General features: G+C 47.8%; 1 long non-coding RNA gene across 1 annotated transcript; it reads left to right on the top strand.

Annotated features, from left to right (window-relative positions):
- The first annotated feature begins 1,559 nt into the window (after positions 1–1,559).
- On the top strand, positions 1,560–9,952 carry LOC107967856 (uncharacterized). The gene is made up of 3 exons (XR_001708591.3): positions 1,560–1,680; positions 2,868–2,998; positions 9,856–9,952. It is a non-coding gene; the product is annotated as an uncharacterized LOC107967856 (long non-coding RNA).
- Positions 9,953–10,631: the final 679 nt, after the last annotated feature.

Raw genomic sequence — 10,631 nt, 5'->3', positions numbered from 1 at the left:
GGGTTCAGCTTCCGCCATGTTCCTAGGCCAAGTTATCTAAACAAGCCAGGTTTTGCTTTGGAGACTTTTTTCCTTCCTTTAAATAAGTACTTTTCCAAGCATGGAATTCAGAGGAGAGGTCACTTTTTCTTCATGGGAATCTGTCTGCTTTCTTTTTATGGTCATTTCTATATCAAGAAGGTCCTAGGTCCAGTAAACCATGAGGTATTCTAGCAAAGCTCTGAGCAAGTATCCCCACGTTCACTTGCTGTCTCACCACCTCAAGTCTCATTCAAAGGCCATACTCCTCCAGTTCCCTTAGTCTCCGATTTTTCTGCTCAAGTGGAAAGAAATACTTAATGCTACACCATTTGTTTCTTCTTTGGGTTCTTATCTTTGCAGCTCTGGTCCATGGCTGACTGGTCTGGTTTTCATCCATCTAACTGGAGAGGTTATAGCAGGATGGACAGAAGTTTGGACATAGTGGTCTGGGAAAACTTCTCCCATAAACCTGACTTGATGCATCTGTCCTGCTGGCAGCGGAGGCCCACCAGGCTTCCAGCTGGCTCTTCGCCTCTTCCCAGAGGCTCCATCGGATGAGGAGCTCCGTCATATTCTTTACTCTGGCAGAAGCAGTCTTCCTGTCCAAGATCCACCCCAGAGAGCTAGGCATGTCATAGGCCAGGTATGCTGCGAGCAGTCTCCCACCCCAGCAGGTGCACAAGGAAGACCCAGACATTCAGCAATGAGAATCAGAGCGGGGGATCAGACTTGCCAGTCCTTGCTTCTTCAGACCCGTCTTCCTAAAAGCAACCAAAAAATCCAGATCAATTGGGTGATTCTAGCTTACAATTGTCTATTTTATATTTCAAAATAACTGGAAGATAATAATTGGAATGTTTCTAGCTAAAGAAAGGACAAATATTTAAGGTGATAGATATACCAATTACACTGATTTAATCTTTACAAATTATACAAATGTATGAAATTACCACATGTACTCCAAAAACTTGTACATCTATTATGTATCAATAAAAATAAAACTAATTAAAAACACAAAAAACAAAGCCCCCACATTCATCTTTGTCTGGTTATGTTAGGTGAACCAACAGAACTTAGAGCTAAGTTTCCAACATTCAGGCTCCTGAATAAATCTGTTCATTTTTATACAGAAGATCAGGCCTAGAACTTCAGGTACTTTATTTCCAAGCCAAAGTCCTCTGACACGAATGACTTTAAAGGAAATCTACCCATCCACCCAAATCCCACTAGTATAATGTTAAGAAAATCCACTGCATTAATATCTTAAGTTGTGGCTGACCAGGAGCATTGGCCATGAAGGAGAAGGGGAAATAGTCCAAGACAGGGAAGGAACTGTTTGGTATTTCAGGCCTGCCTCAAGGGTCTCTGTCACTTTGGTGAAGCTGCTAAGCTGAGAGGGTTTCCAGGTCTCACAGACCGACCTCTTCCCACTGGCAGTCTGTTGGCACTTACTGAAGGTTGGCTAATGACTGTCACATGGCTGCACTTTATATCCCTGCCCCAGGGCTCAGAGCACACTGCAGCCACAGCTCCAGGTACAAAGTGGCACCAGGAGGGACCAGCCACTGTGCTTTGCACCCAGCCTCACTGCACCTTCTGGTGCATCTGGAAGGTCCTGAAGGAGGAGTTCCAGGGCCCCGGCTGCCATGGGCCCTGAAGGTGGGGGAAATACTTCATGGAACTCAGTGACATTTTCTTTCTGTTTATTCTTTATGTTTTAATGGAATTCTGTGGTCCAGACTTGGTTTCAGGCTTCATGCTCTCAGAGTCAGCTAAAGTACAAAGGGTGGGCGGGGGGGAGAGAAAGTAGTGGGAAAAATTAGATTCTTGATTTGTGTCCAGATGGTACTGGACAAAAATAGACTCAGAGATTCTCACTGCAAACTTGCCTCTGGTATGAAGCTCCCCCCACCCCCCTTCATTTAAAATCTTCTTGGTAGAAGAGGGAATGGGAATGGGAAAAATACTGGGAACGTTCATTTTTCTTTTTCCCAGCCATATATTAAAAGTCTTGCACAGGTTCCAGTTGAGGACTTTTGTGCAACACCAGGAGTCACACCACATGCAGGCGCCTGGGGTGATGTGATTTCAACCAACTTGGAAGAGCCCCTCGGTTGCTGGCCTGAAGGCAGGATGGAGGGAGCAGTGTGCTCTGCTGGCAGCCTCAGTGTGTGACATGCTGGGAAGCCCAGCAGCAGCTGGCCCAGCTGTGGCTCTGAAGGGCCCAACCTCAGCCTTTCTAGGAGCAAAGCAGCCACCCACACTGCCTCTGGTGCCATGTTCATGGAGCTCAGATCAAAAGGGACACAGGCCCTAGGGCTCTGGGCCTGCCACACCTGCAGGAAGCAGCAACATCCATACATGTGCAGTTCTCCACCACTCAGAGAGAAGCTCACAGGGCTTTTTCGGTGCCTGCTGGAAGGCCAGGTACAGAGTAAAGGGCACACAGTCCTCCTGAGGAGAGCACGGAGAGCACTGAGGAAGTCCACTTGTTAGAAACACAAAAACGTGACAGATTTAACAGCTCATGTGAGATTCCACAGAACATGGGCTTAATCACAAAACCAAAGCAACCCAGAACCCCATCCAAGCCAGCTTGAGGCCATACCCTGTGTGGTTCTCTCATCCCAAAGCTTATCCCAGAATTTCTATCATTCCTTGATGTTCTCTGGGAGCTCAGTCCATGAGTTACCAAACAGAGCGGATGTCAAAGTCCAGACCCCTCTCCATGGACTGGCAGCCCAGTGGTGGTCAGTCAGATGCCAACAAAATGAGCAGAGGCCAGTTAGAAGGTGCTGCTTTTTAATGCAGCTTTCTCACAATTGGGTTTTCTTCCTAATATTTAGGAATAGTTCGGTGCTGGAGCTGGGCATGGGAATAGAGCCAAGCATTTGAGAGGCAGGGACCAGGCAGATGTCAGAAACAAGAACCAGCAGACGGTCCAAAGAAGGCATCTGTCTGAAGGCCAGGATGCAAGGTGAGAGCTGCTACCAGCCACCAAGACAGACACTGCAGGAGAAGCACAGCCCAGGAAGTGGCCTCAGGCACTGGGGTTTAGATGCAGGAACCTCTGTATAGTTGCCTGTGGCCACATCTGGGTTCAGGTCCTGATGTCTTTCAGAGCTTGAGGGTTTGAACTGAAACTGTTAAACTTCCTTAATCCTCTTCACCTGTGTGTTAAGTGTTTTCTCAATTTCAAATCAGCATTAGGTGGAACCTCATTGTATGGGCAATGCTATCAATATATTTGAAAAGAGAATAATATTTTGTTAATCCTTTTTAAAAAATCAGCTTCTGGATTCATTGATTTTTTGAAGGGTTTTTCGTGTCTCTATCTCCTTCAGTTCTTCTCTAATCTTAGTTATTTCTTGTCTTCTGCTAGCGTTTGAATTTGTTTGCTCTTGTTTTTCTAGTTCTTTTAATTGTGATGTCAGGGTGTTAATATTAGATCTTTCCCGCTTTCTCCTGTGGGCTTTTAGTGCTATAAATTTCCCTCTAAACACTGCTTTAGCTGTGTCCCAGAGATTCTGGTATGTTGTGTCTTTGTTCTCATTGGTTTCAAAGAACTTATTTATTTCTGCCTTAATTTTGTTATTTACCCAGTAGTCATTCAGGAGCAGGTTGTTGAGTTTCCATGTAGTTGTGTGGCTTTGAGTGAGTTTCTTAATCCTGAGTTCTAATTTGATTGCACTGTGGTCTGAGAGACTGTTTGCTATGATTTCCATCCTTTTGCATTTGCTGAGGAGTGTTTTACTTCCAATTATGTGGTCAATTTTAGAATAAGTGCTGTGTGATGCTGAGAAGAATGTATATTCTGTTGACTTGGGGTGGAGAGTTCTGCAAATGTCTATTAGGTCCGCTTGATCCAGAGCTGAGTTCGAGTCCTGAATATCCTTGTAAATTTTCTGTCTCATTGAACTGTCTAATATTGACAGTGGGGTGTTAAAGTCTCCCACTATTATTGTGTGGAAGTCTGAGTCTCTTTGTAGGTCTCTAAGGACTTGCTTTATGAATCTGGGTGCTCCTGTATGGGGTGCATATATATTTAGGATAGTTAGCTCTTCTTGTTGCATTGATCCCTTTACCATTATGTAATGCCCTTCTTTGTCTTTTTTGATCATTGTTGGTTTAAAGTCTGTTTTATAAGAGACTAGGATTGCAACCCCTGCTTTTTTTTGTTTTCCATTTGCTTGGTAAATATTCCTCCATCCCTTTATTTTGAGCCTATGTGTGTCTTTGCACATGAGATGGGTCTCCTGAATAGAATACAGCACACTGATGGGTCTTGGCTCTTTATCCAATTTGCCAGTCTGTGTCTTTTAATTGGGGCATTTAGCCCACTTTTATATTTAAGGTTAATATTGTTACATGTGAATTTGATCCTGTCATTATGATGCTAGCTGGTTATTTTGCCCATTAGTTGATGCAGTTTCTGCATAGTGTCGATGGTCTTTACCATTTGGTATGTTTTTGCAGTGGCTGGTACTGGCTTTTCCTTTCCATATTTAGTGCTTCCTTCAGGAGCTCTTGTAAGGCAGGCCTGGTTGTGACAAAATCTCTCAGCATTTGCTTCTCTATAAAGGATTTTATTTCTCCTTCACTCATGAAGCTTAGTTTGGCTGGATATGAAATTCTGGCTTGAAAATTCTTTTCTTTAAGAATGTTGAGGGCAACCCCGCTCGGGTCCCCTTCCACATTGTGGAAGCTTTGTTCTTTCACTCTTTGCAATAAATCTTGCTGCTGCTCACTCTTTGGGTCTACACTGCCTTTATGAGCTGTAACACTCACCGCGAAGGTCTGCAGCTTCACCACGAACCCACCAGGAGGAATGAACAACTCCAGACGCGCTGCCTTAGGAGCTGTAACACTCACTGCGAAGGTCCATGGCTTCATTCCTGAGCCAGCGAGACCACGAACCCCAGCAGAAGGAAGAAATTCCGAACACATCCGAACATCAGAAGGAAACAACTCCGGACACGCCACCTTTAGGAACTGTAACACTCACTGCGAGGGTCCGCGGCTTCATTCTTGAAGTCAGTGAGACCAAGAACCCACCAATTCCGGACACACAGGGACAGCAATCCACTACTTGCCATGATGTACGATTGAAGCCTATCACCCCTTCTGCAGCAGTGGCTCCAGAGAGCATCAGTAAAGATGGCAAGATTGAAATCCAAGCAACAGGATTTCCACTGAATAGAAATTTCTGAGGAAAGTGTAAGGACAGGTGTGAGAACTCTGGTGGCAAGGATGAGGAAGCATCCCCCTTCTCAAACAGGAAAGAAGAGCCAAGAGGCCTGAAAAGGAGCTGGAGCCAAGAAGGTGAAAAGGAAGTGAGCAGCGTCTCTGCCTGGCCACCCATCGTCTGGGATGTGAGGAGCCCCTCTGCCTGGTCGCCCCATCTGGGAAGTGAGGAGTGCCTCTGCCCGGCCGCCACCCCGTCTAGGAAGTGAGAAGTGTCTCTGCCTGGTCGCCCATCGTCTGGGATGTGAGGAGCGCCTCTGCCCGGCTGCCCTGTCTGGGAAGTGAGGAGCGCCTCTGCCCGGCCGCACAGTCTGGGAGGAAGTGAGAAGCGCCTCTGCCCGGCTGCCCCGAATGGGAAGTGAGGAGCGCCTCTGCCTGGCCACCCCCTCTGGGAAGTGAGGAGTGCCTCTGCCCGGCCGCACCATCTGGGAGGAAGTGAGGAGCACCTCTGCCCGGCTGCCCCAAATGGGAAGTGAGGAGCGCCTCTTCCTGGCTGCCCCCGTCTGGGAAGTGAGGAGCGACTCTGCCCGGCCGCCACCCCATCTAGGAAGTGAGGAGCGTCTCTGCCTGACTGCCCATTGTCTCGGATGTGAGGCGCACCTCTGCCCGGCCGCCCTGTCTGGGAAGTGAGGAGCGCCTCTGCCCGGCTGCCCCGTCTGGGAGGTGAGGAGCGCCTCTGCCCGGCTGCCCCATCTGGGAGGTGAGGAGCGCCTCTACATGGCCGCCCTGTCTGGGAGGTGAGGAGCGCCTCTGCACGGCCGCCCTGTCTGGGAGGTGAGGGGCGCCTCTGCCCAGCCGCCACCCCGTCTGGGAGGTGAGGGGCGTCTCTGCCCAGCCGCCACCCCGTCTGGGAGGTGAGGCAGCCCCATCTGGGAGGTCAGGAGTGCCTCTGCACAGCCGCCCCATCTGGGAGGTGAGGAGTGCCTCTACACGGCCGCCCCATCTGGGAGGTGAGGAGCGCCTCTGCCCGGCTGCCCCGCCTGGGAAATGAGGGGTGCCTCTGCCCGGCAGCCCTTCGTCTGGGAGGTGGGGAGCACCTCTGCCCGGCCGCCCCATCTGGGAAGTGGGCACCTCTGCCCGGCTGCCCCGTCTGGGAGGTGAGGGGCATCTCTGCCCAGCCGCCACCCCATCTGGGAAGTGAGGAGCGCCTCTGCCCAGCCGCCACCCCGTCTGGGAGATGAGGGACATCTCTGCCTGGCTGCCCCGCCTGGGAAGTGAGGGGTGCCTCTGCCCGGCAGCCCTTCGTCTGGGAGGTGGGGAGCACCTCTGCCCGGCCGCCCCATCTGGGAAGTGGGCACCTCTGCCCGGCTGCCCCGTCTGGGAGGTGAGGGGCATCTCTGCCCAGCCGCCACCCCATCTGGGAAGTGAGGAGCGCCTCTGCCCAGCCGCCACCCCGTCTGGGAGATGAGGGACATCTCTGCCTGGCTGCCCCGCCTGGGAAGTGAGGGGTGCCTCTGCCTGGCTGCCCTTCATCTGGGAGGTGAGGAGCGCCTCTGCCCAGCCACCCCATCTGGGAGGTGGGGAGCGCCTCTGCCCAGCCGCCCCATCTGGGAGGTGGGGAGCACCTCTGTCCAGCCACCACCCCATCTGGGAAGTGAGGTGTGCCTCTGCCCGGCCGCCCCGTCTGGGAAGTGAGGAGCGCCTCTGCCTGGCCACCCCGTCTGGGAAGTGAGGAGCGCCTCTGCCAGGCTGCCCCATCTGGGAAGTGTTCCCAACAGCTCCGAAGAGACAGCGACCATCGAGAATGGGCCATGATGACGATGGCAGTTTTGTCGAAAAGGAAAGGGGGAAATGTGGGGAAAAGAAAGAGAGATCAGGTTGTTACTGTGTCTGTGTAGAAAGAAGTAGACATAGGAGACTCCATCTTGTTCTGTACTAAGAAAAATTCTTCTGCCTTGGGATGCTGTTAATCTATAACCTTACCCCCAAACCCCTGCTCTCTGAAACATGTGCTGTGTCAACTCAGGGTTAAATGGATTAAGGGCGATGCAAGATGTGCTTTGTTAAACAGATGCTTGAAGACAGAAAAAAAAAGAAAAAGAAAGAAAAATCATTGAAGGATTATTTATGCCCTATGGCATCCCTTTCTCCAACACTTGTCACCTAATGACCAGGGATCAATACCCACAAATACAGTAAGACCTATTTTTAAAGGTTTTCAGCTTAACTGTTTTGTCTCTTAATAAATTTTTATATAGGAAAAAAAAAAAGAATGTTGAATATTGGCCCCCACTCTCTTCTGGCTTGTAGAGTTTCTGCAGAGAGATCCACTGTTAGTCTGATGGCTTCCCTTTGTGGGTAACCCAGTCTTTCTTTCTGCCCTTAACATTTTTTCCTTCATTTCAACCATGGTGAATCTGATGATTATGTGTCTTGGTGTTGCTCTTCTCAAGGAGTATCTTTCTGGTGTTCTCTGTATTTCCTGAATTTGAATATTGGCCTGTGTGGATAGGTTGGGGTAGTTCTCCTGGATAATATCCTGAAGAGTGTTTTCCAACTTGGTTCCATTCTCCCAGTCACTTTCAGGTACACCAATCAAATGTAGGTTTGGTCTTTTCACATAGTCCCATATTTCTTGGAGGCTTTGCTCATTCCTTTTCATTCTTTTTTCCCTAATCTTGTCTTCAAGCTTTATTTCATTAAGTTAGTTTATATTTGACTGTGCTTTATACTTGACAAAGCACTTTCACATTTCTTGTCTTTTTTGGGCCTGATAATTACTCTGCAAGTTAAAAAGGAAAAACTCCAAGGACCATTACGCTCCATGAGGACAGGGACTATTTTGTTCATTGTTGCAACCTAAGCACTTAATATGTTGCCTGGTCCAGAGTAGATACTCATATATAAATACTTGCTGAATAAAGGGATGAATGGGTGGGTGGTTAGATGAATGGGATTTGCCTTAATTTTCAAGATGGATTCAATTTCCAATTCCACTTACTGGTGAGAAGCCTTGTCTAAGTCTTTAAACCTTACTTTCCTCATCTATAAAACAGTGACAATGATATTGTTTCTGCTACCACAATGGAAAAAAGGACAGAATTACTTAGTGTCATAGTGATCAGGAATAAAGCCAGGGCTTGAAGCATCTCCTGATTCCTAGGCCATTGTTTGTCCCAATGTATATGGCAGAGGGAGAAAGAAAACTGTTGAGTCTTAATCTGTCAGGCACTATTTTATGAACTTTAAAATCCTCATAGCAGGGCCAGGTGCAGTGGCTCACACCTGTAATCCAAGCACTTTGGGAGGCCAAGGCAGGCAGATCACTTGAGGTCAGGACCAGCCTGTCCAACGTGGTGAAACCACATCTCTACTAAAAATACAAAAATTAGCCAGGCGTGGTTGTGCATGCCTATAATCCCAGCTACTTGGGAGGCTGAGGCAGGAGAAATGCTTGAACCTGGGAGGCAGAGGTTGTGGTGAGCTGAGATTGTGCCACTGTACTCCAGCCTGGGCAACAGAACAAGACCCTATCTCAAAAAAAAAAATCTCATAGCAGCTTTATAGAGTAAGTATTATTATTCCCAATTTACAGATGAAAAAAATTAAGATTTAGAGAAGTAAAGTGACTTGCCCAAGTTTCCACACAGTTAGGATGGGACTAGAATGCAAGTCTACTGACTTCAAAACCCATTTTCTTTCGCCACCTGCAGTATTTTCATATTAGCTCACACTAAATCCAATGTTGGAGGCCTCCCACTTTCCCCATCCACTTTGGAAATAAGATTGGCAATATCTGCCAGTGACTCCAGTCCCGCAGAGAAACAGCCAGCCGAGTGGTCATCATGGTTTTAACTATCGACCAACACGTAAAAACAATCTTGCAAAGTTGGAGTATTTTGGCAAAATCATGGCTATCCATTGCCGCATTCTAGATAATCAAACCACTTCTGGTTGCCTAAATGTTTAAGTCCAGACCATTTGAAAAATAGCAGGTAATGGTAACCTTTATGAGACTGATTCTATGGAACCATTTATGGCCCAAAATAAACTTGAGGTATATAAAGATTTACTGTGGAAGTCGCGGTGTAGGAAAACCTGCAGGAAAATGAAAACAGGGTTTAGTCTAAACCTTTTCATAGCCTTTCTATTATAGTAATTGGCTGAGTTACCTTCCATCCAGGAAGCAGGTATACAAAGCAACATGAGACTCAAAACTCTGATTCAGAATGTTCCAATGTGGGACACACCTGTGCTCAGGAGGAAGGAAAGAAAAATGGGGTAGAGGAGAAAGAAAAAGCTTTAATCCTGGAACAAATGGAAACTCTTAACATGCAGGACTCAAACATGCCGGTCTCCAAGATGTGTTTCTCTATTAGTTAAAGCTCAGCTACAAGTGACAAAGAACTCAGCCTAATTAGTCTAAAGCCAAATATTAATTTATAAGTCTATATAACTTACAAGTCTGAATGTTTGTATGCCCCTCAAAATCATATATTGAAGCCGCCAATGTGATGGTATTTGGAGGTGGGGACCTTGGGATATGATTAGGTATAGGTGAGAGTGGGGCACTCATGGTGGGATTTTAGTGTTGTTATAAGAAGGACCAAAAATTTCTCTCTCTCTCTCTCTCCTCTGGGCAATGTGAAGATACAGTAAGTAGGCTGCCAGCTGCAAGCCAGGAAGAGGGCCCTCACCAGAAGCCAACTATGATGGCACCCTGATCTTGGACTTCCCAGTCTTCAGAACCGTGAGAAATAAATGTCTGTGGTTTAAGCCACCCAGTCTCTGGTATTTTGTTATAGCAATGCCCACAGACTAAGGCATATGTCCAGCCTCAGGCACGGCTGGCTAGAGGGATCAAAGCTGTCCTTATCACCTTGTTAATCTGTCCCCGTATCTCAGCTCTGCTTACTCACCCAAGGCTCCATTTTCAAGAAAAGCTCATGTCCCAGTGCAACCCAAGCAGCTCCAGCTTACATTGCCTCAGGTTCAAGTTGGAAGGACAGCCTACTTTGAGGTCTCTCCTCCCAGCAGAATCTCATTGCATCTCACTGAGCCTGTCAGGGCCACATGCCCACTCCTGAACCGAGCTCTGTAGCCAGGAAAGTGATGTGCTGATTGCCTTAGGCCTAGGCCACAGGCTTCACCCCTGAGCCTGTGGGTGGAGCATCACTCAAAGAACCCAGAATAAGGTGAGGCCACCAGCTCATCAAAGGACATGGCGAGGGTGCTGAAGACACAAAGAACACAGCCTACCAAGCAGCTTAACAGAGGCTGGGTGGGAGCCAGGCCAGATCTCAAAAAGAAACCCTCAGGACCAAGAAAAGAGTGATACAGCAAATAAACAGATCAACACTAGAAAGTAAATAGATCAACATCGGCAAATAAAACACTGACTTTTCCCAATAATCTTGTAACTGAGT

This window comes from Pan troglodytes, chromosome 1, assembly GCF_028858775.2.
Source record: "Pan troglodytes isolate AG18354 chromosome 1, NHGRI_mPanTro3-v2.0_pri, whole genome shotgun sequence".
NCBI lineage: Eukaryota > Metazoa > Chordata > Mammalia > Primates > Hominidae > Pan > Pan troglodytes.
Note: the sequence above shows the minus strand (reverse complement) of the source record. Positions and strands in the feature narration are given on the sequence as shown.